General features: G+C 42.5%; 1 protein-coding gene across 3 annotated transcripts in view; it reads left to right on the top strand.

Annotated features, from left to right (window-relative positions):
- Nucleotides 1-27,184, top strand: part of LOC109935547 (4-galactosyl-N-acetylglucosaminide 3-alpha-L-fucosyltransferase 9-like) — an 83,599-nt gene that overhangs the window by 46,933 nt on the left and 9,482 nt on the right. For 2 of the 3 annotated variants that reach the window (XR_007262181.1, XM_048597525.1), the window contains exons 3-4: nucleotides 21,574-21,710; nucleotides 21,814-21,893. The gene's annotated coding sequence lies outside the window, so the exon portion shown is untranslated. Of the gene's footprint in view, nucleotides 1-19,382; nucleotides 19,528-21,573; nucleotides 21,711-21,813; nucleotides 21,894-27,184 lie in introns of those variants that run through there. The other variant, XM_048597527.1, reaches the window with a different exon arrangement.

The raw sequence follows: 27,184 nt of genomic DNA, 5'->3' as shown, positions 1-27,184 counted from the left end.
TTTCAAGGACCACAACTTTCCCCTTTCAGTGGTCAAAAATGCTCTCAACCGCATCTCTTGTGTTTCCCGCACCTCTGCCCTCACATCCCCTCCCTGCAACAAAAACAAAGACAGAATCCCCCTTGTCCTCACGTATCACCCCATTAACCTCCGGATTCAACGTATCGTTCTCTGCCACTTCTGCCACCTGCAATCTGACCCCACAACCAACGATATATTTCCCTCGCCACCCCTATCTGCCTTCCGTAGAGACTGCTCTCTCCGCAACTCCTTCGTCCTCTCCACACTCCCCACTAGCCCCACCACACTTGGCACCTATTCCTGCAACTGCACCTGCACCTGCCCCTACACCTCCCCCCTCACCCCCATCCAAGGAGCCAAAAAATTCTTCCACATCAGACAGATGTTCACCTGCACGTCTGCTAATGTGGTCTATTGTATCCGCTGTTCCCGATGTGGCCTCCTCTACATCGGTGAGACCAAGCGGAGGCTCAGAGACCACTTTGTAGAGCACCTGTGCTCTGTTTGCAACAAACAACAACACCTTCCAGTCGCGAACCACTTCAACTCCACCTCCCAATCCCTGGACGACATGTCCATCCTGGGCCTCCTCCAGTGTCGCAATGACGCCACCCAGAAACTGAAGGAACAGCACTTCATATTCTGCCTTGGGAGCCCACAGCCCTATGGTCTAAATGTGGACTTTACCAGTTTCAAAGTCTCCCCACCCCTGACCTCATCCCATGACCAACTCTCCCTCTCATCCCCAACCTCCTTGACCTGATACAATCCGTCCATCTTCTCTCCCACCTATCCACTCCTCCCACCTCACTGACCAATCCCCACCACTGCCTACCTGCACTCACTATCATCATCCCATCTACCTTCCCCAGCCCCACCCCTCCTCGCTCTATTTATTTCAGAGCTCCCTTCCCCCTCCCCTATTTCTGAAGAAGGGGCCTGACCCGAAACATTAACTTTCCTGCACCTCTGATGCTTCCTGTCCTGCTGTGTTCCTCCAGCTCCACATTGTGTTATCTCTGACTCCAGCATCGGCAGTTCTTACTATCTCTGAAGGAATAAGTGGATCTTTTTCCAGGTGGCAGGCAGTGACTGGTGAAGTACTGCAGGGATCAGTGCTTGGACCCCAGCTATTCACAGTATATTTGGATGAGGGAACTGAATGTAATATCTTCAGATTTGCAACTGACACAAAGCTGGGTGGGAAGATGAGCTGTGAGGAGCATGTATAGATGTTACAGTGTGATTTGGACAGGCTGAGTGAGTGGGCAGATGCACAGCAGACACAGTATAATGTGGATAGATGTGAGGTTATCCACTTTGGTAGTAAAAATAGGAATGCAGGTTATTATCTGAATGGCTATAGAGAGGGGAATGTGCAGTGAGAGCTGGGTGCCCTCGTACACGGTTGCTGAAAGTAAGCATGCAGGTTCAGTCTGCAGTTAAGAAGCCAAATGGTATGTTGGCCATCATAGACGATTTGAATACAGGAGCAGGAATGTCTTGCTGCAATTGTACAGGGCATTGGTGAGATTACACTTGGAATATTATGTGCAGTTTTGGCCCCCTGATCTGAGGAAGGATGTTCTTGCCATAGAGGGAGTGCAGCGAAGGTTTACCAGACTGATTGCTGGAATGGCAGAACTGACATACAAGGAGAAGTTAGATAGTTTAGGATTATGTTCACTGGTATTCAGAATGAGGGAGAATCTCATAGAAACCTATAAAATTGTCATAGGACTAGACAGGGTGGATGCATGAAGGATGTTCCTGATAGCAGAGGTATCCAGAACCAGGCATCGCAGTCTAAGGATACTGCTAAGCCATTTAGGACTGAGATGAAGAGAAATTTCTTCACCCAGACAGTGGTGAGCCTGTGGAATTCACTACCACAGAAAGTAGTCAGGGCCAAAACATTGTATGATTTCAAGAAAGAGTTGGATATTGCACTTGTGACTAAAGGGGTTAAAGGATATGGTGAAAAAGCAGGAACAGGCCATTGAGTTGGATGATCAGCCATGATCGTAATGAATACCAGAGCAGGCTCGAAGTGAGCAATGGTCTACTCCTGTTCCTATTTCTGTGTTTCTATGATGGAATACTATAGCATAAGTTGTATCTGTGTTTAGTGAAATGAGATATGACGTGCTGTGATTGGAATGTGTAACTATTTACCAAACAATGTGCCAGATTATACCTATACCAAATGGCAACCTATAAAGAACCAACATTTTAAATGTGCCACTGATTTCAGATGAGCATTTTTTGAAAAAAAAAACATACTACTAATTGGTAAAACGAAGAGTAGATTTTAAGCTGTGAAAGTATACCCATGATAACAGCATCTGTGTGTTTCAGATTTCAGCAGATCCTATTGTTTATATCCGTCCTATCTAGACAATTATTGAAATGGCAATTCTTGAGTCAGTTTGTTCACTTGGAGTGATGTATGGGCTCAGGTCTGCACTCCAACTGTCCAATTTTACCAACAAATGCTTGAATCAGTTTATGCCTGCTTACTTGAAGCATAGTTTGCCTACTTGGGTAGACTTATGAGCTATTCAATTGCTTCCACATTATAATAGGGGTTGTGAGTTCTGTAAATAAAAAGAATAAAGACTGAGATGGGATTAAGGAAGAGGCCAGTGAGGATGAGGGAGTGTGGGGAGAGTGAGGGCAGTTTAAAGACTTGTGTTTCTAAATATTGTGATGCCTTTCCAACACAACTCAACTTTTGCTATTGATTCTATTGGAAGAACCAGGCTGAAAGTTTTCAGGTAGATAGATAAGCCTTACAACGCGCCTGCTCTGGATTCACCTTGCCTCAGGGTGGCAGGCATGTTTTCTGACCAATAAAGGACATAGCCACTAGAAAATCCTATTTCCTAGCAGCCTGGTGACAGAGATGAGATCCTGACAATGGGATTAGCCCTACCTCTGGTTCCTCGCATTGAGGAGGAGAATCTGGCCCCAGCGCTATTTTCCTCAAAACTGATTAGATCAAGGAGAGGAATTGATGGAGATTTGTTAAATCAGAATGGTTTTGATCATGATTCTTTGCTCTCGTTTAGCAGTTGGTAATGAGCGGTATCAGTTTCAAATCATTGTCAAGATGGAGAGAGATTATGAAAAATGTAAGTACATGATATGTTGTTAAAAAGTATAAGGCCATATCACAGAGAATGCTTGAAGTCATGGTATATTTACCAGGATAATTAAATAGATACTTGATGCAATGACAGATAACAGACAAAGGAGACTGAGTCAGTGTGAGTAATTTTCAATTGCTCTAGCAAAGTGTGAACAATTATACAATGCACTGTTGTTCCCTTCTCAACTGTAAATGCTATCATTTCATTGGTGAATGGATGCATAGGCAGTCAAAAATGTCCAGAGCAGTGAGAAACCAGCAAGGTTTGGAGGCTTAGATGATTCATGCATACTGCCGGAAGCAAAGTATAAAAAAATGAAGTAATATGCAATCTGTAACAGAGCATCAAAGATGTGAGGCACAGTCAGTCATGCCTGAATGATAACCAGAGCTACATCAGTATGGGGGTTTCAAAAATGCCAATGATGTATCAAATCAATATTTCTGTCACCTTTGCTAATGCTGCATATCATAATTCATTGGTACATGGTAATCCATTGATCATAGGATCCCTACAGTGTGGCAGCAGGCCCTTCGGCCCAATAAGTCCACACCGACCCTCAGAGCATCTCACCCAGACCCATCCCCCATAAAACCCACCTAATCTACACATTCCTGAACACTACGGGCAATTTAGCATGCCAATCCACCTAACCTGCACATCTTTAGACTGTGGGAGGAAACCCACACAGACACGGGGAGAATGTGCAAACTCCACACAGACAGTTGCCCAGGGTGGAATTGAACACAGGTCCCTAGCGCTATGAGCCAGCAGTGCTAACCACTGAGCCACTGTTCACACAAGTTAGAGGTGTCTGCTCTTTAAATCTAAGCACACAAAAGCAGTATGGATCAAATCCATCAAAAAACAAAGGTAATGATAAAATAAAAGAAAATGAGAATGCTGAACTGTTAAAATACTACCACAAAAAAGACTGGAAGAGAATCACAAATCAATTACCATTTGACAGAGGCAGAGGTTAAAGTTCAAATATAACCCTTAGTGCAGTTTTCTTCATTATCTGTGTTGGGGAGAGATGTCAAAGAGGAGTCTCCAGTTCTGTATTCAGCAGTACAAGCGACCTTTATTCAGAGCTCTTTTACCACACGTGTGAGAGAGGCCTGAGGCTGCTCCAAATCTGACTTTCATGTGGGGCCCAGTTGTCCTCTTAAATACAGCTCAGATTGGAGATCAGTGACACTCTACCTTTCCCAATAAAGTACAGTGCTTCCCACATCCCCTCTGACCGACACATCCAATCCAGTGAATGCATGATCAATGATGGACAACATCATGGTCAACCTTAGGTCCTCCATGATCTCATAGTGCTTTCCAGACATTGTTATCATCAGGGCTCGGGATCTTACATTGTACTCCATTAATTTGCAATCCAATGTTAGTGGTTATATTCTGTCACAAGCATTTACCAGACTTGTTTCTCTTAAAGATAGTTGGAATTCTGTTATTCATTGTAGTCACTGCTGTCCTTATCAAATTCTGTTACTCATCTTTTTTTTTCCCCACAGTCCTAATCACCGGAGATACAAAAAAGATGCTAATTCTTACTATTGCCGTAAAATTCATAATATCAATTCTAATAATGGGTTAGCTACGTATAAAGTTATATGATTACACTTAATGTTAGAATTCTTTAGCCAACAAGTTGTGACCAGCTTCTGACCTTGGAATGTCAAACAAAGACTGCCCCTCTATCTAGCAGCTCTCTTTTACAACTTCTTCAATTTTGCATGCTGTAAGATGGTTTAAAACATAGATTTGAAAACAGGATGTACTTTATTGTCATTGCTTTAAATACTTTTCATATGGAACGTATTCAAATACCATCAATAGGAATGAAATTCAAGCACTTTTATGGCTCCATCAAGTCATTAAAAGAAGTTTATTTGTATTCTTTAGGCTGTTCTTTAGGTTTGAAATTGCAACTGTTTATTCTCCTGAGGTCTTGGTACCCATGTTTTGCAATTGTTTCTGCCCCCTTTGCTAGTTATTTGTCTCCTGGTATCCTTACAAAGTTATCTTGTTTATACCTTTTTGTTGTTGTAGTCTTCCTACTGACAGAGAAAAGGTTCCTGCAAGATGTGTTTATCGAAACCTGTCTCTGTTATTGTGGGATCATACTTCTAATTCTTGCTAAACTGCAAACTTTGGGATGTCTGTTACTAAACATCTCCTATCAGATTTCCTCTCACAGATATCAGCCACTGCAAGTTTCTCCAGAATTTCCTGTATTTTAATTCGTAAGATTCTTTGTTCTACCTGTTAACTTGAGTTTATCTTTCTCTCAAAGCTATCGTTGTCCTAACATATGATCTTACTCTAAATATGAACTCAGCAAGCTAGTTTGGTTACTGTAGATAAAAATCTTTCCTGTAATATTTATGCCAACTAAAAATCCACAGGCAGCCATCTTGTGCCACTCTGGCCTTGAGCTGCCCCAACAGTCTGCAAAAGCTACTTAATCAAGGCAATGAAAACACAGACGAGAGAACAAAACAAAATAAAAGCGAGGATTTGGGCTTATTTCCCAAACTGACCTGGATTTAGTAATGATGATGACAGAAATATTGCGTTGTGACTCTTCATCAGTCACTGGATTTGAAATATTGACGCTACTTTCTTCCCCAGATGCTGAGTTTCACCAGCTACTTCTGTTTTTGTTCTTGCTTTTTTTTCTCTTGTTTCCACAGGTGGCCACTAGAGGCCACGCGTTCATTTTCAACACAATCAAATACTGACAAAATGTGTCACAAATCTTAACGTCCCATTCAATTTTCTTATCTATCCCATGTACCACTATTCCACTGCCTTGTGGAAGGTAAGAAGCTAGGAACAACATACTGATATTCAGAATGGTCACACTTGATCCAAAAACTAACACCATATATCTACATTTGTCCCACATCGCTTCATGTATTTCATTAAAAACAATCCAACACTCTTTGATTTTTTTAAAAAATGAGCAATTAATCCATAATGCTGTTTGCAGAAAAGAGTTCCAAATTTCTCCGACCCTGGTGGATAAAACATTTCCTGACTATTTCCTAAGCTCTAGTTTTTAAATTATAGCTCCTAATCCTAGAGTCTCCAAATGTGGAAATAGCTCCCATCTGTATAGTTTCCCTTAAAATCTTGAAACTACGCACAAATCATCGCTTAACCTAATGAATTCTAAATAATGCAATCCAGTAATCTCACCTGTTAGTTTAGCTCTTGAAATCTAGGTAACGTTCTGCTGAATTTCTTTTTCCAACCTTTGTACTGTTGTTTTCCGTGTATTAAAGTCTTGTCCTTTTAGAGTCGGAGAGTTATAAAGTAATACAGGACGGAAACAGACCTTTCGGTCCAAATCATCTGTACTGACCAGACATCCTAAACTGATCTACTCCCATTGCAGCATTTGGCTGACATTCCTCTCAACCTTTCCGATTCATGAACTCATCAAGATGCCTTTTGAATATTGTAATTGTACCTGCCACCTCTTCTGGCAGCTCTCTGTGTGAAAAAGTCCTTTTTAAATCTTTCCACTCTCACCTTAAACCTATGCCGTCTAATTTGGGACTCACCTGCTCTAGGAAAAAGGCCTTGGCTATTCATCTTATCCATGCCCCTCATGATTCTATAAACCTCTATAAGGTCACACCTCAGTCTCCAACGCTGCAGGGAAAATGGCCCCAGTCTATTCAGCCTCTCCCAATAACTCAAACTTTCCAGTCTTGGCATCATCCTTGTAAATCTTTTCCTAGGAGTCTTCTGAGGTTCCAATCTACCTTTGAATACTTCCCACTTTTTACACAGTTGCATGTTCAAAATATTCCAAAGTCCTGTCCTTCTTTTTGTAGCCTTCCCATTTTCACCTCTGGATTTTGGTTAAACTTCCAATCCTAGAGTTTGGTGATTTTCGATCCTTGCTGCCTCCATGTTTATGGACCCTGATGATATTTCAGAAATAGCATTGAAGACTTGTGCTGTACAACTTGTAAGTGTCTAGCCAAGCTATTCTACTGCAGCTACAACTCTGACCCTTAGCCAGTGATGAAGAACATTATCCAGGTATGTATTGTGCACAAAAATCAGGACAAATCCAATGCAGCCAATTACCACACCAGCAGCCAACTCTTGATCATCAGTAAAGTGATGGCAGAGGTCATCAACAGTGCTATCAAGCAGCATCTACTTAGTAATAACTTGCTCAGTGACACCCAGTTTGGGTTGTCAGGGCTACTCAGCTCCTGATTTCATTACAGCCTTAAACAAAAGACTGAATTCCAGAGGTGCGGTGACAGCCCTTGATACCAAAGCTGCATTTGATAGATTTTGGCACCAAGAAGCCCTAGCAAAACTGGAATCAGTGGAATTCAGGGGATAAATCTCCATGGGTGGAAACTGGTCATTTCAGGTGTAGGAACTCACTTTCTCAGCTTCATGTCCCAGGCTAAACTTTCTTTAATTGTTTCATCTATGATCTTCTCTCCATTGTAAGGTCAGAAGTGGGAATGTTTGCTGATGACTGTTTACTGTTCAGCACCATTAACCACTCCTCAAATACTGAAGCAGTCCATGGTCAAATGCAGCATGGTCTTGGCAATATTCAAATTTGTGATGGCAAGTGTTATGATCCCAGCTGGTGGTTATACCAAACCAGTCAGATCCCAGACTGAAACTTGGCTTGACAGATCGTATTTCATACTTTTTAACTTAAATTGCTAACTTTTCACTGAAATACAAGCATACATTGCAGCAGTTTTGGATTTAGCAATAAAACAAAGTTTACTATGCAAAATAATTAAAATAAAATAGAATAAACCAAGCTATTTACATATTGAAATATCTCAAGACATGCAGCAGAAAACATCTTATCTCTTACATCACCATCTCTTTACAGTACAGAAATAATAGACAGAGTCAGGAATTATATGGGATACTCACCACTTGCCTGGATAAGTACAACTTCAACAACATTCAAGAAGCTTGACTCTATCCAGGAGAAAACAACAAGCTCTAAACAGGTTCTTGAGAGCAATTTTAGTGTCTTTGCCCCGAAAACAAGAGACCCAGATTCAAGTGCCATCTTCTCCAGAGGCATGTCGTAACAATGTATAGACAGTTCTCGTAGCCTGAATGCTTTCAAAGATTCCCCTGCTAACAACTTTTTGATTTAGTTTCCCTCCCATTTTTTTCTTTGATTTCGTATTATTCTCACGCTACCTTGATGGGCCATGTTTGTAATTTTGTTCATTGTGTGTTTTGCTATTTAATGGTGGATTCAATGAAAAAAAAGTGGGATGTTGGTATCTGGACAAGGAAAGATTCCGCAGGGAAAGGTGGAAACTGATTGTTGTGCCAAATGATATCTTTGCAATAAAAGCTTTGTAAATAGCTAGACATTTTTTTTCCTACCTTATTCAACTATGGATGTTGATCTGTTAAACAAACAGAATGTATGTAAATGAGATGACAAATTTGAATGAACAATGGAAACGAGGCATTGCTATCAACATTTAGATTATGTATAGTTTTTGTGAAGGTGAAAATAATGATGAAGGCTTGTATTAGCGTTTTCCTCCACTAACAGGTATGGCTGTCCATCCAAAAACAGTTTCTGCCTCCACAAAATTGAGCAGGGTTGAGGTTGGTTGGCTCGCTGAGCTGGTTTCTTGTTCCACAGATGTTTCGTTACCATGCTGGGTAACATCCTCAGTGCAGCCTCCGATGAAGCATCAGTGTGTTTTCCCGCCTGGTTTTTAAACTCTGGGGTCCGTTGAGCTGGATTGCCTCACTCCCAGTTTTCTTTCGTGGTGGAGTGTATATGGGGTCGAGTTCCATGTGTTTATTAATGGCTCTCTTCGTGGAATGCCAGGCTTCTAGGAATTCCTGTGCCTGTCTCTGCCTAGCTTGTCCCAGGATTTTGGTGTTGTCCCAGTCGAACTGGTCATTCTCCTTACCCATGTGGATTGAGATGAGTGAGTATTGGTTGTGTCTTTTTGTAGCCTGTTGGTGTTCGTGTACCCTTGTTGTTAGTTTCCTTCCTGTTTGTCTGATGTAGTGTTTCTCACAGTCTCTGCAGGGGATCTTGTAGTTGACATTGGTCCTGTCCATGGCGGGGAGTGGGTCTTTAGATCGGGTGAGTAGTTGTCGTAGGGTGGATGTGGGCTTGTGTGCCACTCTGATGCCCAGCGGTCGTAGGAGTCTTGTGGTTAGTTCCAATGTGTTCCTGATGTAGGGTAGTGTGATGAGTGTGTCGGGATGTGTGGTTTCTTCCTGATGTTGTTCGTGTAGGCATCTTCTGACCCAATTTTTTGGATATCCATTATCCTTGAAAACCTGGAAGAGGTATTCTTCCTCCACTTGGCACAGTTCTGTGTTGCTGCAGTGTGTTGTTGCCTGTTTAAATAGTGTTTGCATGCAGCTTTGTTTGTGTGTGTGGGGATGGTTACTGTTGAAGTTCAGTACCTGGTTCGTGTGTGTGGCTTTTCTGTGTACTTTCATTTGGAGTTCCCCATTTGTCTTGCGCTCTACCATGATGTCCAGGAATGGGAGCTGTTTGTTCTTCTCCTCCTCGCTGGTGAACTGTATTCCGGTGAGGGTGTTGTTTATAAGTTTGTGTGTCTCCTCTAGTTTGGTTTGTTTAATGATGACAAAAGTGTCGTCCATGTAGCGTATCCATAGTTTTGGTTGGATTAGTGGAAGGGCCGTCCTTTCTGGTCTTTGCATCACTGCCTCTGCTATGAGTCCGGAGATGGGTGATCCCATGGGTGTCCCGTTGATTTGTTCGTATGTTTTGGCCATCGAAAGTGAAGTGGGTGGTGAGGCATAGGTCAAGTAGTTTGAGCATGTTGTCTGTGGCGATGGTTTCACAGGGGTCTTGCTCTTGTTCCAGTAGTGTTGTCATTGTTTCCTTTGCTAGTGGTATGTCTATTGATGTAAGTAGGGCAGTGACATCAAATGATATCATGGGCGCCTCCTCGTCTATCCTTATGTCTTTGATGGAGTTGAGGAATTCTTGGGCTGAGTGGATTGAGTGGGGTGACATGTTGCCTAGCTGCCTGAGTCTCCTTTGTAGTTCCTTGGCTAATCTGTGTGATGGAGTGCCTGGTAGGGAGACTATGGGTCTAAGGGGTACTTCCGGCTTGTGCACTTTCGGGAGGCCGTAGAATCGGGGTGTGTTGGTTCCTTTGGGTTTCATTCTTAAGAAGTCTGCTTTGTTGATTTGTCCTGTCTGTTTAAGTCTTTTTAGCGTGTAGAGGATTTTGTTGCCTGGTTGTTCACGCTACACGCTACACACTAGAAAAGAACGAAGCAGACTTCTTAAGAATGAAACCCGAAGGAATCAACACACCCCGATGCTATGGCCTCCTGAACGTGCACAAGCCAGAAGTACCCCTTAGACCCATAGTCTCCCTACCAGGTACTCCATCACACAGATTAGCCAAAGAACTACAAAGGAGACTCAGGCACCTAGTCAACAAGTCACCCCGCTCAATCCACTCAGCCCAAGAATTCCTCAACTCCATCAAAGACATAAGGATAGACGAGGAGTAGACCATGATATCGTTTGATGTCACTGCCCTATTTACATCAATAGACATACCACTAGCAAAGGAAACAATGACAACACTACTGGAACAAGAGCAAGACCCCTGTGAAACCATCGCCACAGACAACATGCTCAAACTACTTGACCTATGCCTCACCACCCACTTCACTTTCAATGGCCAAAACATACGAACAAATCAACGGGACACCCATGGGATCACCTATCTCCGGACTCATAGCAGAGGCAGTGATGCAAAGACCAGAAAGGACGGCCCTTCCACTAATCCAACCAAAACTATGGATACGCTACATGGACGACACTTTTGTCATCATTAAACAAACCAAACTAGAGGAGACCACAAACTTATAAACATCACCCTCACTGGAATAAAGTTCACCAGAGAGGAGGAGAAGAACAAACAGCTCCCATTCCTGGACATCATGGTAGAGCGCAAGACAAATGGGGAACTCCAAATGAAATTACACAGAAAAGCCACACACACGAACCAGGTACTGAACTTCAACAGTAACCATCCCAAGACACACAAACGAAGCTGCATGCGAATACTATTTAAACGGGCAACAACACACTGCAGCAACATGGAACTATGCCTAGAGCAGAAGAATATGTCTTCCAGGTTTTCAAGGATAATGGATATCCAAAAAATTGGGTCAGAAGATGCCTACACAAACAACAGCAGGAAGAAACCACACGCCCTGACACACTCATCACACTACCCTACATCAGGAACACATCGGAACTAACCACAAGTCTCTTACGACCGCTGGGCATCACAGTGGCACACAAGTCCACATCAACCCTGTGACAACTGCTCACCTGAACTAAAGATCCACTCCCCGCCATGGACAGGACCAATGTCAACTACAAAATCCCCTGCAGAGTCTGCGAGAAACACTACATCGGACAAACAGGAAGGAAATTAACAACAAGGGTACACGAACACCAACTGGCTACAAAAAGACACAACCAATACTCACTCATCTCAATCCACATGGATAAGGAGAACAACCAGTTCAACTGGGACAACACCAAAATCCTGGGACAAGCTAGGCAGAGACAGGCACGGGAATTCCTAGAAGCCTGACACTCCACGAAGAGAGCCATTAATAAACACATGGAACTCGACCCCATATACATTCCACTGTGAAGGAAAACCGGAAGTGAGGCAATCCAACTCAATGGAAGCCCAGAGTTTAAAAACCAGGCGGGAAAACACACTGATGTTTCATCGGAGGCTGCACTGAGGATGTTACCCAGCATGGTAACAAAACGTCTGCGGAACAACAAACCAGCTCGGCGAGCCAACCAACCTCAACACCCACAACCCGATCTGCAAATCTACTCCAAAACCTTTGAGCAGTGTTATTTGTGGATTCCAGTGCTGGTAGCATAATGGTAATGTTACTGGATTAGTAATCTGGATCCCCAGGCTAATGTTCTGGGTAAGTTTCAAATTCAGTAAAATCTGTATTTAAAGGCTATCCTGTGGGCAATCATGTAACCACTGTTGATTGCCATAAGAACCAATCTCATTCACAAATGCCCTTTGAAGAAAGAAATCTGCCATCCTTACGTCGTCTAGTTGACATATGACTCCAGACCCACAATTATATGGCCTCTCAAATACCCTGACAAAATATTCAGTTGCATCAAACTGCTAGCAAGTTTGAAGAAAAGAATGAAACCAGACAGACTATGATTGGCCTGTATAATTGACCAAGTACGGCATCAAGGAGCCTGAGCATACCTGGAATAAATTGGAATCAGGGCAAAGCTCTCCACTAACTGGAGTTATATCTCGCTCGAAGGTCGATTGTTGGAAGTTAATCCTCGCAGCTCCAGAACATCTCTGCAGGAGTTCCTCAGGGTAGTGTCCAAGGTCTAATCATCTTCAGCTAATTCATCAAGTGGTGATGTACAAGCATCAGCAGATAATGTTCAACACAACAGTTGCTGGGTGCCGGGGGCCTGAAAGAGCAACCTCACAGCCCTACCATGGTCAGTAAAACAAGTCCCGACAATTTCTACCACTCTGGGTAACATTTCCAGACAGCAGGACAACAACGTATGTACCGCATGATGTAATTGGTGAGCTTTGCTAAGGAAGTCACAATGCACAGGTAAGAAACTGCAAGTTGGTGGTTAAAATGAGCAGGAATAAGATGCTTGGATGGTCATCTGATATCTGGGTGGTCCCATGATGGTCAGAACACCATCCCAGGCTACTGAATGACTACTGGATGCCCTGACAGCTGCCAAGGGCTTGAATGACCACCTAATGCCTGGATGACCTAATGCCCAGATAATGAATTCCTGTCTGATGACCGTTTGAAGCCTGAATGATCTGGCATCAATAACATGTGGTACTTTATAAAATCTAGCCCTGGGATATCTTTGGATTGCTATCTCTTGGTGGTTTTGCTATTGATTGAGAATGGAGACAAAATTATGAATTAAAATTTCACGATTTACCATGATGGAATTTGAACCCATGTCCTCTGAGCATTGGGCTGGATTAAAAACCCAGTGGCATTATCACTACCTAAGTGAGATGAAATTGGGTATCGTGTTGCCAGATGCATGCCACTTCTTTGATCTATCTGTGATCGGCACTGGGACTGATACTAAAGTCAATTCCTGTAGCAGCTTGGGCTTACCATAACTGGCACAGACAGTGGGATTTGCCGTGGGAAAATATTGCTACAAATGTTCTTGCTGTAGATGATGCCATCAGATTGTCTCCATGGTCAGATCCCATGGAGGTACTTGAATATCATTATTGTCCATTACGTTTGCTAGAGACTTGGACATCAAGTTAGTGACGTCAAGGCACAGCAAAGAATTCAAAAATCCCGGTGCCTTTTCATAATAGCATGTGAGCTGACACCAAAATTCACCCACTCAAAATACCCTGAGCTGGGTTCCTTGAATTTGGCAACCTTTAAAAACATTAAATCTAACTCACTGCCCCTACAGTAAATATGTATTGTTCACCTTCTCTGAGATAGTAGAAACTGCCGATGCTGGAGTCTGAGATAACAAGGTGTAGAGCTGCCGATTCATCCAGCTCTACACCTTGTTAGTTCACCTTCTCTGCTGTTTTCAATCTACTTGTTTAGATAGTTTAGTTCCAAATCTGCAAATATTTCGTTTCTTTAATGTAAGAGAACTCCCTCACCAAAAGAGGTTAAAAGAGAGCTACAAATGTAAACATCAATACACCTTACAAAAAAACATGCACCCAGTAAAAATGTCTTCCTTCATTGAGAATATCTATACAGTAATTTCAGGCAGACAGTAAGATTACGTAGTGCAGTTCTGTTCTTCACGAATGTAAAAAAAGCACCATTCCAGATTCACATATATCTAAATTAATTTTAATATTTATGTTAAGCTGGGCTGGTAGAAGGTGCCGGTGAACACCTTTCTGGTATGTACTCGAAGACAATGATATTCAGGTCCAATGGTGCAGGACCACAGCATGAACCATAAGACCCTAAGTTACAGGAGCAGAAGCCTGCTCTGCCATTTGATTTGGCTGATATGTTTCTCAACCCCATTCTCCTTCGATGTTGCTACAACCCTTGATCTCCTTACTAATCAAGAATAGTCAATATAGCTTTGTGCGTGGGAAATCGTGTGTCAATAGCTTGACAGTTTTTTGAAGAAGTGACAAAGAAGATTGATGAAGGCAGAGCAGTGGCTGTTGTCTATATGAACGTCAGCAAGGCATTTGACAAGGTTCTGCATAGTAGGCTGGATACAAAGTTAGTTCACATAGAATCCAGGGAGAACTAGCCATTTGGAAACAAAATTGGCTTGAAGGTAGGAGACCGAGGGTGATGGTGGAGGGTTGTTTTCAGACTGGAGGCCTGTGACCAGCAGTGTGCTTCAAGGATCGGTGCTGGGTCCACTGCTTTTTGTCATTTATATAAACAATTTAGATGTGAATATGGGAAGTATGGTTGTTAAGTTTGCAGATGACGCCAAAGTTGGTGGTGTAGTGTATGATGAAGAAGGTTATCTCAGAGTGCAAAAGGACCTTGATAAGAAGGGCCGATGGGCTGAGGAGTGGCAGATGGAGTTTAATTTAGATAAATGTGAGGTGTTGTATCTTGGTAAGGCAAATCAGGACAGGAGTTGTACACTTAATGGTAAGGTCTGGGGAGTGTTGCAGAACAAAGAGACCTTGGATTTCCTTGAAAGTGGAGTCACAGATAGACAGGGTAATGAAGAAGGCATTTGGTATGCTTGCCTTTTTTGGTCAGTGCATTGAATATAGGATTTGGGATGTCATGTTGTGGCTGCACAAGACATTGGTTAGGTCACTTTTGGAATGCAATGTTCAACTCTGGTCTCTTTGCTTTAGGAAAGATGTTGTTAAACTTGAAAGGGTTCAGACAAGATTTACTAGGATGTTGCCAGGTTTCGAGTGTTTGAGCTATAGGGAGGGGCTGAATAGACTGGGGTTAGTTTCCTGTAGCATCAGAAGTTGAAGATGACCTTATAGGGGTTTATAAAATCATGAAGGGCATGGATAGGGTGAATAGCCAAGGTCTTTTTCCTAAAGTTGGAGAGTCCAAAACTAGAGGGCATAGATTTATGATGTGAGGAGAAAGATATAAAAGGACCTAAGGGGAAACTTTTTCACACAGAGGGTGGTGCGTGTGTTGAATGAGCTGCAAGAGGAAGTGGTGGAGGCTGGTACGATTACAACATTTAAAAGGCATTGGGATGGGTGTATGAATAGGAAGGCTTTAGAGGGATACTGGCCAAATGCTGGCAAATGGGACTAGATTAATTTAGGATATGTAGTCGGCATGGACGGGTTGGACCAAAGGGTCTGTTTCCATGCTGTACAGCTATGACTCTATAATTCTATAATCTATCTATCTCTGTCTAAAATACACTCAATCACTTGGCCTCGACAGCCGTCTGTGGCACTGATAGATTCACCACCCTCTGGCTAAAGGAATTCCTCTTCATCTCAGTTCTAAACAGTCAATCCTTCACTCCAATGCTCTGCCCTTGGTTTCTAGTCTTTCCTACTAGTGGAAAAACTTCTCCATGTCCAGTCTATCCATGCCTTTCAGTGTTATGTAAACATCAATGAGATTCCTCCCTCATCCATCTAAACAACAAAAAGACAGACTCAGAGTTGTCAACCACTCCTCGTATGACAAGGGCTTCATCCCCGAGATCATTCTTGTAAACCTCCTCTGGACCCTCTCCAATGGCAGCACATCCTTTCTTACATACAGGTCCATAACTGCTCACAGTATTCCAAATGAGGTCTGACCAGAGCGTTATGTAGCCTCAGTACTACCTCTTGTATTCTAGCCCTCTTCAAATGAATGCTGAAGCAACTCCACAGAGGCCCATATCCCATCACCAAGCCACCCTTTATTTACATATGGAGAGCCCTTGACACTGATCCAACTCCCTCAGAGCTAGCGCTCAGAGTGAACAGAACTTCTGACGTTTTTGTTTTTATCAGCTCCAATCAGGGAACTCGTATTCTGTGAGGTACTTCTGGCTGAATTCGTTATAAGCACTACATTCTTTCCCTTTTGAGTCGAAGGATATAGGCCGGTTCTTTTTTAGTAGCTACTTCTGGGGCATTTTAGCACCAGGTCAGCTTCCTCCAACTCTGCCTCTGAAATGGCGGCGTGTAACACACAGTAGCTTGTTTCTTGCGCCCGGACCAGCTCGGATGAAATTAATTCCCTTCTTCAGGCAGCAAAAGCATCGAGGCAGTCATATCTGCCATGTCCATCTCAGATTCCAAGGTATCTTCAACGGAGAGGGAGAACCCACGAGTTCTGGAACTTGTTATACGTATATAAAGAGCAAGAGAGTAGCCAGGGAAAGGGTTGGCCCATTCAAGGACAGGGAAGGGAATTTATATGTGGAGCCAGAGGAAATGGCTGAGGTATTAAATGAGTACTTTGCGTCAGTATTCACTATAGAGAAGGACTTGGTGGATGATGGGTCTGGGAAAGGGTGTGTAGACAGTTTGGGTCATTTGAGATCAAAAGGGAGGAGGTATTGGGAATCTTGAAAAACATTAAGGTAGACAAGTTCCCAGGGCCTGATGGGATATACCCCAGAATACTGAGAGAGGCATGGGAGGAAATTGCTGGGGCTTTGAGGGAAATCTTTGTATCCTCACTGGCTACAGGGGAGCTCCCAGAGGATTGGACAATAGTCAATGCTGTTCCTTTGTTTAAGAAGGGTGGCAGGGATAATCCAGCTAATTACAGGCCAGTGAGCCTTACGTCAGTGGTAGGGAAATTATTGGAGAGGATTCATCGAGACAGGATTTACTGCCACCTGGAAATCAATGGGCATATTAGCAGGAGGCAACATGGTTTTGTGAAGGGGAGGTCATGTCTCACTAATTTGATTGAGTTTTTTGAGGAAGTGACAAAGATGATCGATGAGGGTAGGGCAGTGTCCACATGGACATCAGTAAGGCCTTTGACAAGGTCCCTCATGGCAGGCTGATACAGAAGGTAAAGTCACACAGGGTCAGAGGTGAGCTTGCAGGATGGATAAAAAAACTGGCTCAGTCATAGAAGACAGAGGGTAGCAGTGGAAGGGTGTATTTCTGAATGGAGGGCTGTGACTACTGGCGTTCCTCAGGAATCAGTGTTGGGACCTTTGCTATTTGTAATATATATAAATGATTTGGAGGAAAGTGTAATTTGTTTGATTAGTAAGTTTGCGGATGACACAATGGTTGGTGGAATTGCAGATAGCGATGAGGACTGTCAGAGGATACAGCAGGATATAGATCAGTTGGTGACTTGGGTAGAGAGATGGTCGATGGAGTTTAATGTGGAAAAATGTGATGTAATGTATTTTGGATGGTCTAATCCAGATGGAAAATATACAGTAAAATGGCAGAATCCTTAAGAGTACTGATAAGCAGAGGGATCTGGGTGTACAAGTACACAGGTCACTGAAAGTGGCAACACAAGTGGAGAAGGTAATCAACAAGGCATTGGGCATGCTTGCCTTCATCGGCCAGGGCACTGAGTTTAAAAATTGGCGGGTAATGTTGCAGCTTTATAAAATCTTAGTTAGGCCGCATTTGGAATATTGTGTTCAATTCTGGTTGCCACATTACCAGAAGGATGTGGTGGCTTTAGAGAGGGTACAGAAAAGATTTACCAGGATGTTGCCTGGAATGGAGGGCATTAGCTATGAGGAGACGTTGGAGAAACTTGGGTTGTTCTCACTGGAATGACAGAGGTTGAGGGGTGACCTGATAGAAGTCTACAAGATTATGAAGGGCATGGACAGACATGGTCAGTCAGAAGCTTTTTCCCAGGGTGGAAGAGTCAGTTATTAGGGGCCATAGGTTTAAGGTGCAAGGGGCAAGGTTTAAAGGTGATGTACGAGGCAAGTTTATTACACAGAGGGTGATGGGTGCCTGGAACTCGCTGCTGAGGGAAGTAGTGGAAGCAGATACTATAGTGAGTTTTAAAGGGCATCTTGACAAATACATGAATAGGATGGGAATAGAAATATAAATAAATAGAAATAGAAATAGAAATATAGAAATAAAAATGTGAGGTGATTCATTTTGGAAGGACAAATTTGAAAGTAGAATACAGGGTTAACGGAAAGATTCTCAGCAGTGTGGAGGAGCAGAGGGATCTTGGGGTTCATGTTCACAGTTCCCTGAAAGCTGCCACCCAGGTAGATAGAGTTGTTAAGAAGGCGTATGATGTGTTAGCTTTCATTAATAGAGGGATTGAATTCAAGAGCCGTGAAGTTATGCTTCAGCTGTACAAAAGCCTGGTTCGGCCACACCTGGAGTATTGTGTCCAGTTCTGGTTGCCTCATTACAGGAAAGATGTGGAAGCGTTGGAAAAGGTGCAGAGGAGATTTACCAGTATGTTGCCTGGAATGGAGGGAAGGTCTTATGAGGACAGGTTGACAGAGCTAGGGCTTTTCTCTTTAGAACGACGAAGGATGAGAGGTGACTTGATAGAGGTGTACAAAATGTTCAGAGGTATAGATAGAGTGGGCAGCCAGAGACTTCTTCCTAGGGTGGAGGTAGCTATTATGAGGGGGCATAGTTTTAAAGTGAGTGGAGGTAGATATAGGGGAGACATCAGAGGTAGGTTCTTTACTCAGAGAGTGGTAGGGGCGTGGAATGCATTGCCGGAGAGGGTAATGGAGTCAGACTCATTAGGGGCGTTTAAGCGGCTATTAGACAGGCATATGGATGATAGTATAAGGTAGGGGTGGAGGTTAGATAGACCTTAGGTTTAGGGTCAAAGTTTGGCCCAACATCGTGGGCCGAAGGGCCTGTACTGTGTTGTACTGTTCTATGTTCTATATTCTATGTTCTATGTTCTATGATACGGTTCCCGGAAGGCTAAGGGGTTTTAGTTGTGACAGGCAGCATGTTGGTGCAGGCTTGGAGGGCTGAAGGGCCTGTTCCTATACTGTAATTTTCTTTGTTCTTTGTTCTTTGTTCAATCACAACTCCTCAGATACTGAAGCAATCCATGTCTATACGTAAGAAAACCTAACAACATCCAGGCTTGGACTGATAAGTGATAAGTAATGCATACAGAACACAAGTGCCAGGCAAGGACTATCTCCAACAAGGGACAATTGATCCTTGACATTGAAATGCTGTCCCATCACTGAACCTGCCCTTATCAACATTATGAGTGTTACCATTGAGCAGAAGCTGAACAGGACTTGTGATATAAATTCAGTGGATAGAAGAGCAGCTCACTGACTAGGCATTGTGTGGTGAGTAACTCACCTCCTGACTTCCAAAGTCTGCCCATCATCTACAAGGCAGAAATGAGGAGTGTGATGGAATATTCCCCAACTCCCTGGATGAGAGTAGCTCCAACAACATTCCCGAAGCTTGATACCGTGCAGGACAAAGCAACTACTTAATTACTTGATATGCATTTCCATCACCACCAAAGCACAGTGACAGCAATGTGCTCCATTTACTGCACAGCAATATCTAATGAAGGCTTCTCCACAATCATCTTATAAACCCCTGACTTCCGCCACCTAGAATGGCAAGTACATACATGCCTGACTTGGTAATATATCGCTATTCCTTTACTGTCACTGGGTTCTCAAACTACCTTCCTAATTGAGTTATGGGTGACCCTTTTTATGACCATTCCCTAGGGAAGTTTCCCCAATTTGCTGTGATTCCAGACAGAATTCCTCAAACTGTTAAGCTCCCAGGTAAAATTGGGGAAGAGAATCTCCTGGGTTAGTCAGGTTTTTTTGCCTTTATTCATTCATGGGATGAGGGCATCGCTGGCTAGGCAGCATTTCTTGGCCATCCCTAATTGCCCAGAGGGCAGTTAAGAGTCAACCACATTGCTGTGGGCCTGGAGTCACATGTAGGCCAGACCAAGTAAGGATGGCTGTTCCCTTCCCTAAAGGGCATTAGTGAACCAGAAGAGTTTTTCCAACAATTGACAATGGATTCACGGTCACCATTAGTCTGTTAATTCCAGATATTTTATTGAATTCACATTCCACCATCTGCCGTGATGGGTCTCTGGATTAACAGTCCAGTGATAATAACGCTAGGCCATTATCTCCCCATGTTGGTTGCAGTGTTTAATTTTAAAAGGATCATGTCCTTTGTTGATAGCTACCTCCAAGACCCAAATGAACTTCTGTTTTTAAAAAAGTTAATTTAACTAGAATTTCTTGAATTAATGAAAGGTGTAAGTTTATTAATTATTGAAAGCAAGAAGAAATAATGTTGCAAAATACACACACAGAGATCAGAAATAAGATGTGAGTCTTAAAAGGTTAAGGTTAAAATAAGATATATGTGTCGGTCTTTGAATTGTTTTTGATGAGTCGATGGTTGAATGAGGTGGCTGTTGAAGTGGATGATACATGTAACAATGACTTTGGTAGTAGACTAGGTTTTGAAATAGCTGGCTCTGCAGGTTGTTTGAAACTCCTTTGTTCTAATTCTTTTTGGTAGTAGGTGATTAACAGCATTCAGACTGAGAGAGAGTGTTTTCCTTTCTCTTTACCTGATATCAAACCCCATGACTCAATGACCTGTTCCCCGCTAACAATTCAGACCTGCTTAAGCCTTGCACCTTTTTTCAAAGCTTGTGAAGACTATGGTTCCCTCTCTCTCCCCATGCCAATGTGTTTCCCAGTCAGTGTGCTAGTACTGTAGCACCTGTTTCTCTTGAAATATAAATTGTGATTATGTTAATTTTGGCATTCTTGCAGTTGTCCTTCTGATTGCAAAACAGAAAGCTTCAGCAATATTTTTCTATCAAGATTGAAGTTCTGAGCTGTGAAATTACTGAATCTTTTCTTTCTATGAATAATCTTTATTGAGTCCAAACCAAGGAATCATTTTAGAAGTATTGGTATTGAGCTAAGTTTGGGATGACATATCCTGGGAAAAGTAGCTCAAATATCAGGATTGCTTCAATCAATTGTATGGTGTAGGTCAGTTTATGCCAACTGGTTTGGCTAGTTAAAGTATACCTATGATCAGACTGAGGATCTTAGTTCAAGCTATCACCTTCACACAGATTGTAAACCCAAACTCAAGTCCAAGGAAACAAGGAGACCTTTGTAATCATATTTGTAGGCATTGGATAATTAGACATCCTGTCACCAGAATAGCACAACCAAAATACCTCCAGGAACACCTCAAAGCTGTGAATTGGTGCAGCAACCAGAAGTTTAGCCCTACCTCTTTTTGAAGAAAGTTCAGTACTTTCTCTCATAATACTCAGTTAAAGCAGCTGAAATAACTTTATTCAAAATGTTTTCCAAAAACAGGTTTGAAATCAGAGCAAATCTGCATTATATATCATTGTTGCTCGTTTGGTTCTGGATCAGCAATTCTGGCCCAGCATCATCATAGCTCTGAGGTGCACTACAAGAAAAATCAAGCCCACACAGCCTGGTGTACCTAGGTACAGTCACAAAAAGCTAATTACTTTCACTGGCAAAATTCAAAATTTTGCTTTGAACATAATTCCTCAGTATTTCAAATTAATTTATTTCTTTTCTTACTAGTGAAAAAGGTAGAATTTCTTGAAAGCGTGATAAGAGGAAAACCTCAGGGCTACAGAGATCAGAAAATATACTGCCAGCAGGTCAGTAAATCTTAATGCCAATTCTCACTGCAGTCTCCCCTCTGAGAGCATCTTATTCTCACTGAGCGAAAAAGTTTATGTTTATCTCTCATGTGATACTGACTATGTAAGTATCGTATTTCTAATTGAATAGGTACCTGAAAAATGGGCTCATGTTTTATTGATTAGCATGGAATAAAGAAAATACTGATGAACTAAGCACTTTTAACAGTGGCAGTACTGTATTATGTGTTATTTGAATGGACTTAGGCATGAAGATTTTCAGGATCCGGCTTTTGGGAGTTCACTCAAATAGGCCACTACTTCCTGTAAATCGCAGGCACGTTGGGTTTTCCACTGCAGCCACAGACCCTAACTCTCTACACTACCATATTCTGTGATCTGCCCACCTGCCACTACAGATCACTAAGACTGGTATGCTGCAACAATCCGAATTCGAGAGGTTTTTGAAATGTGTGGTGGGTTCACAGAAAGACAGAAATTGAGAAATGGACTTAGGGTATGATAAAGGATGCGGGAGAATGAATTAGAGTTGAGAAAAGAGTGTAACTTGAAAGCATTTTTTAAACAGTATCAAGCACTTACAAAATGAGTCAACAGTTGTATTGCTGCCAGAGTGCATAAATTCCTTAATCAGGCAAACTGACTTCAGAACTGTTATCCCCAAAGTGGTTTCGCCTGAATACAACTCCTGATTGAGAAAAGATTAAACATTTACACTGGGTTATTGTACCAGGTCACTCATTCAATAATCTCCAGTGTACACTACATTGTGCTCAAAAACAACCTGTAGACTCATGGCCTGACATGTCCCCTACTCTACCATTATGATCAAACCAGTGGATCAATCCTTGTTCAATGAAGAATGTGGGAGGGCATTTCAGGAACAAAACCAGGCAGAACGAAAAATGAGGGGTCAACCTGGTGAAGCTACACCACAGGACTACTAGCGTAGTCAAACAGCAAGTGATAAGACTACACAGCCCCACAACAAACATTTCAAATCTAAGCTCTGAAGTACTACATCATCCAGTGGTGAATGGTGGTGGACACCTAAAAAGCTAGTTCAGGAGAAGGCTCAATAAATATTCCAGTCCTCAATGATAGGTAAACCCAGCACATTCGTGCAAAATGCTCATCTGAAGTATTTGCAAAAGTCTTCAACCAGGTTTATTCCCCGTAGTACCAAGAAATAGCTATAAAAACTGGATACTTTAAAGACTGTGGGCCCTGACAGCATTCCAGCTATGGTACTTGAACACATGTGCCCCAGAACCGGCAGGTTCCCTAGCCAGGCGTTCCAATTGAGTTAAAACTTTATCATCTACCCGGCTTTCAGTTTGACCTCGTCTCAGCTTTGTTTCAAAAAGAGCTGAATTTCAGAGATGAAGTGACAACCAAATGTGGCATCAAAGCTTCCTAGCAAAACTGCGGGAAAAAAAAAGCACTCCCTGCTGTTTGGAGACATACCTAGTGAAAAGAATGATGATATTGGTTGTCGGAGGTCAGACATCTCATTTCCAGGACATCTTGGCGGGTGTTCTTCAGGGTAGTGTCTTAGACCCAACCATTTTCAGTTGCTTCATCAATGGCCTTCCCGCTATCAGAAGGTCAGAATTGTGGATATTTGTTGATAATTGTACAATGTACAGCACCATTCACGATTCCTCAGATACTGAAACAGTCTGTGCCTGTATGCAGGAAAATCTGATAGCATCGAGGTTGAGGCAGAAAAGTGGCACATAATATTTGTGCTGCACAAGTTCTAGACAATGATCATCTCCAACAAGGGCGAATCTAATCATCATCCCTTGACATTCAATGGCATTACCATTGCTGAATCATGCACTGTCAATATCTTGGGGGTTATCATTGACCAGAAACTGAGCTGGGCTAACCATATAAATACTGTGGCTACAAAAGCAGGTCAGAGTCTGGAATACTCTCTGCTTGCTTGGATAGGTGCAGCTCCAACAACACTCAAGAAGCTAGATACCATCCAGGGCAAAGCAGCCCGCATGATTGGCACCACATGCACAAACATCCATTCCCACCAACACTGACACTTAGGAACAACATCTGCAAGATACACAGCAGAAATTCACCAATAATCTTTTGATAGCATCTTCCAAATCCACAGCCATTACCATTGAGAAGGACAAATGTAGCAGATATATGGAGCACCATTATCCACCCACAAGTTCCTTTCCAAGCGACTCACCATCCTGACTCAAAAATAAATCACTATTTCTTCTGTGTTGAAATCCTAGAACTTCCTCCCTTATGTCATTATGGTTACACCTACACCAAATGTTTGCATTGGTTGAAGAAGGCAGCTTACCAGCACCTTCCCAATGGCAAGTAGGGATGGACAATAAGTGCTGGCCCAGTCAGCAATATCCCATCCCATGAATGATAAAAAAATGTTCAGGCGAACTTACTTGACTCATTGGAAGACATTTTTACATTTGTAGTACCGATCATTTACTTGCCAGTTGGCAAAATTAATGACCTGACTAATGTATTGCTTAAGGTGTAGCTGTATCTGCAATCACAGCAGTCATCACTTACCTTCCTGACACAGCTACGACATTTAAAGATGAACTGTCAAGAAGACTAAACAACTTCACTGACTCCTTAAACTCTCTAATCCGTGGTTCACAAACTCCAAACATCTGATGTAAAACCCAACAGCTGCTAAAGTCCAGCTGTCTCCAGGAAAATTCAAAAGACTCACTGGGGCAATCTATCAATGAGCCTCTTTTACAGGACCAGAAGAGTTCCAGGATATCTTCCCTATTCTGCCCTCATAAATATGACCAAAGGCAGAAATGGAGTCAGGAATGCTGGCCTCGCCACTTGTTAGCCATTTAATTTTCCAGTCCTGCCTGCTTTATGTTGCAATCATGACCATGAATCATCATCCCTCTGTCTTTGAGTGTTTGTTTTATATTGTCTTCTCTCCTAGCCAGTGCACTTTCAGTGGAAGTGAGTGAGTTTAAGGTACACATACTGAAATATTGGGAATTTATGTCTAACTGGCACTTGAATGGTTACACTTTCAGTTGTCAGTTTCAATATCTGTTGAAAATTTTACATCACACTAGGCATCAATTAGACTTAGGTTTGGTGTTAAATCCTGACAATCAAACTGGCATTTTAAACATTTGCTCTTAGCATCTAATTTCTGCCTTTGACCAGAATTATGCCCATAAATCTTTTTCAAAGCAGCTTGCTTCATTGGCTCAGTAACCCTTCCATGTTCCTCAGGATTATGAAATAGATTATGGTCCAGATCAATAGTTCTTTTGTCTTCCATTGTTTCACTTTTCCATGCCCTCTAATCTGCACAGTTGAGAATGTTTCAGTATATGCCCTCCCTTGAGTAAGGAATATGAAGCTAATTTTATTTGTCTCTTTTGGAAACCACTTGGTTGCTCATGTTTGAGCTGTTGAGGCTTCTGGTTGCACTGGTCTTTTGATATTTGATGCAATTCTAGTTTATGGAGCAATTTTCCTACAAAATGCAAAATAATCTAAAATAGTTAGAGATGAATTGCCCTTCAATTCAAAATGAGGCAGTTGCTATACCTTCAGCCTCCATTTCTGGAAGAGCAAAGGTAGTCATTAGATTCAGTTACCTTTGTTCTGATCTGAGGCAAGACTGAGCTGGTTAAGTTCTTCGAGCTACACATTCATGTTTACCTATTACAATACTATCGTTTCAAATTCTTTGGTGTCATGTATGCATCATGTATGCATATTTTCTACCTTTCTAGGAAATGTTGCAGTGGGTCAGTGGTTAGCACTGCTGCCTCACAGTGCCAGGGACCTGGGTTCAATTCCACCCTTGGGTGATTGACTGTGAGGAGTTTGCACATTCTCCCTGCGCCTGCGTGGGATTCCTCTGGTTTCCTCCCACAGTCCAAAGATGTGCAGGTTAAGTGGATTAGCCATGGGAAATGCAGGGTTACAGGGATAGGGTAGGGGGTGAGCCTGCATGGGATACTCTTCAGAGGGTCAGGATGGGCTGAAAGGCCTGCTTCCACACTTCAGGGATTCTATGATTCAAGGCAATAGCGGGCTGGGAAATGGGCTGATTTACTTTCCTGATGTATGAATAAACTAGATGTGCTTAATGGCTTCCTTCTCTGTTGTAATGACTCTGTGACTAGAATTTAGGGCATTTCTCTAAACAGAAGGTGACAGACAGGATTTTTTCTATCTTCCTAAGTCCATTTCCAAGGCAGAAGGCTCATGGACAGCCTCCTCATCAACTGGATTTCATCGCTCTGTGACTGATATTCAACCACTGAGGACTCACCATCTGGGAAGCCGGAAGGTTTCTGGGCAGTAGGGGAACTCTACATTTTCAGGCTATCAGTACTTTTTCAAAGACATTAAGAAGTTGGCAGAGATTGCCCACTGATAGCTACCTCCCTTCCCTTGTTGCTAATCTGTTCCACCTTGTAAACCTCCTCCCCTACATTAGTCACCTGTGTCCCGGTTCCTTGGACTCAAGTGGTTGAATTTCCTGAAGCAGCCACTGCCTCAATAGAGGCACCATCAAGAAAACACATCTGTTGGTTTTTGATTGGCCAGCAGATCTCTGGGGGGAATTGGGCGATCTTGCTATCTCAGAGCTCCTTCATCCTCGGGAAGAATCATCCCTGTCCAACCAATAGACAAAACCCTTCTGCCCTATAACTCTACGAGAGGTGCAATGTACATGCAAGTTTTCATTCCTTTTATTCTTTAATCGTCATCGGTTGTCCCTCAGTTTGAAGATGATCGCTGCTTGGGGTTGTGACTTTCTGCCATGGGTCTTCATGTGACTGAACAGGCTGATTCACAATCCTCAAATCATTGCGTGCATGGGGCAGGGACATCTATGAGGTAGTGGGACCCAGAGTACAGGACCTGCTGCCTTTTCTTTCCTTTTCTGTTACCATCTCTGCCTCATCATTAAGGCATTTTGATTCAAAGCACAATGCAACCTGATGAACAAGATGTCTGTTTTGAGCAAGTGGCAGAAAGTTCCAACCGGCCATTAATGCCAATGCTGCCACACTTCAAGGAGAACTTTCTCGTATCTTTGTCGTATTTTCTGTCTCTTCCCTGGAACACTGGCCACTTGAAAGTTGAGAAAACAGGATAAAGTGAACAAAATGCTTCACAGCCCTACAGACACAGTATCCAGTCCATTTCTGAGAAGAATTTAATGTGAGCAGTATTTTAATAATCTTTCTTATTACTTCTCCTTAATTCTGTATGGGATTTTCAACTGCCCA

The sequence above is a fragment of the Rhincodon typus genome, chromosome 5, assembly GCF_021869965.1.
Source record: "Rhincodon typus isolate 14 chromosome 5, sRhiTyp1.1, whole genome shotgun sequence".
NCBI classification, from domain to species: domain Eukaryota; kingdom Metazoa; phylum Chordata; class Chondrichthyes; order Orectolobiformes; family Rhincodontidae; genus Rhincodon; species Rhincodon typus.
This window is presented reverse-complemented; position numbering and strand designations above follow the sequence as displayed.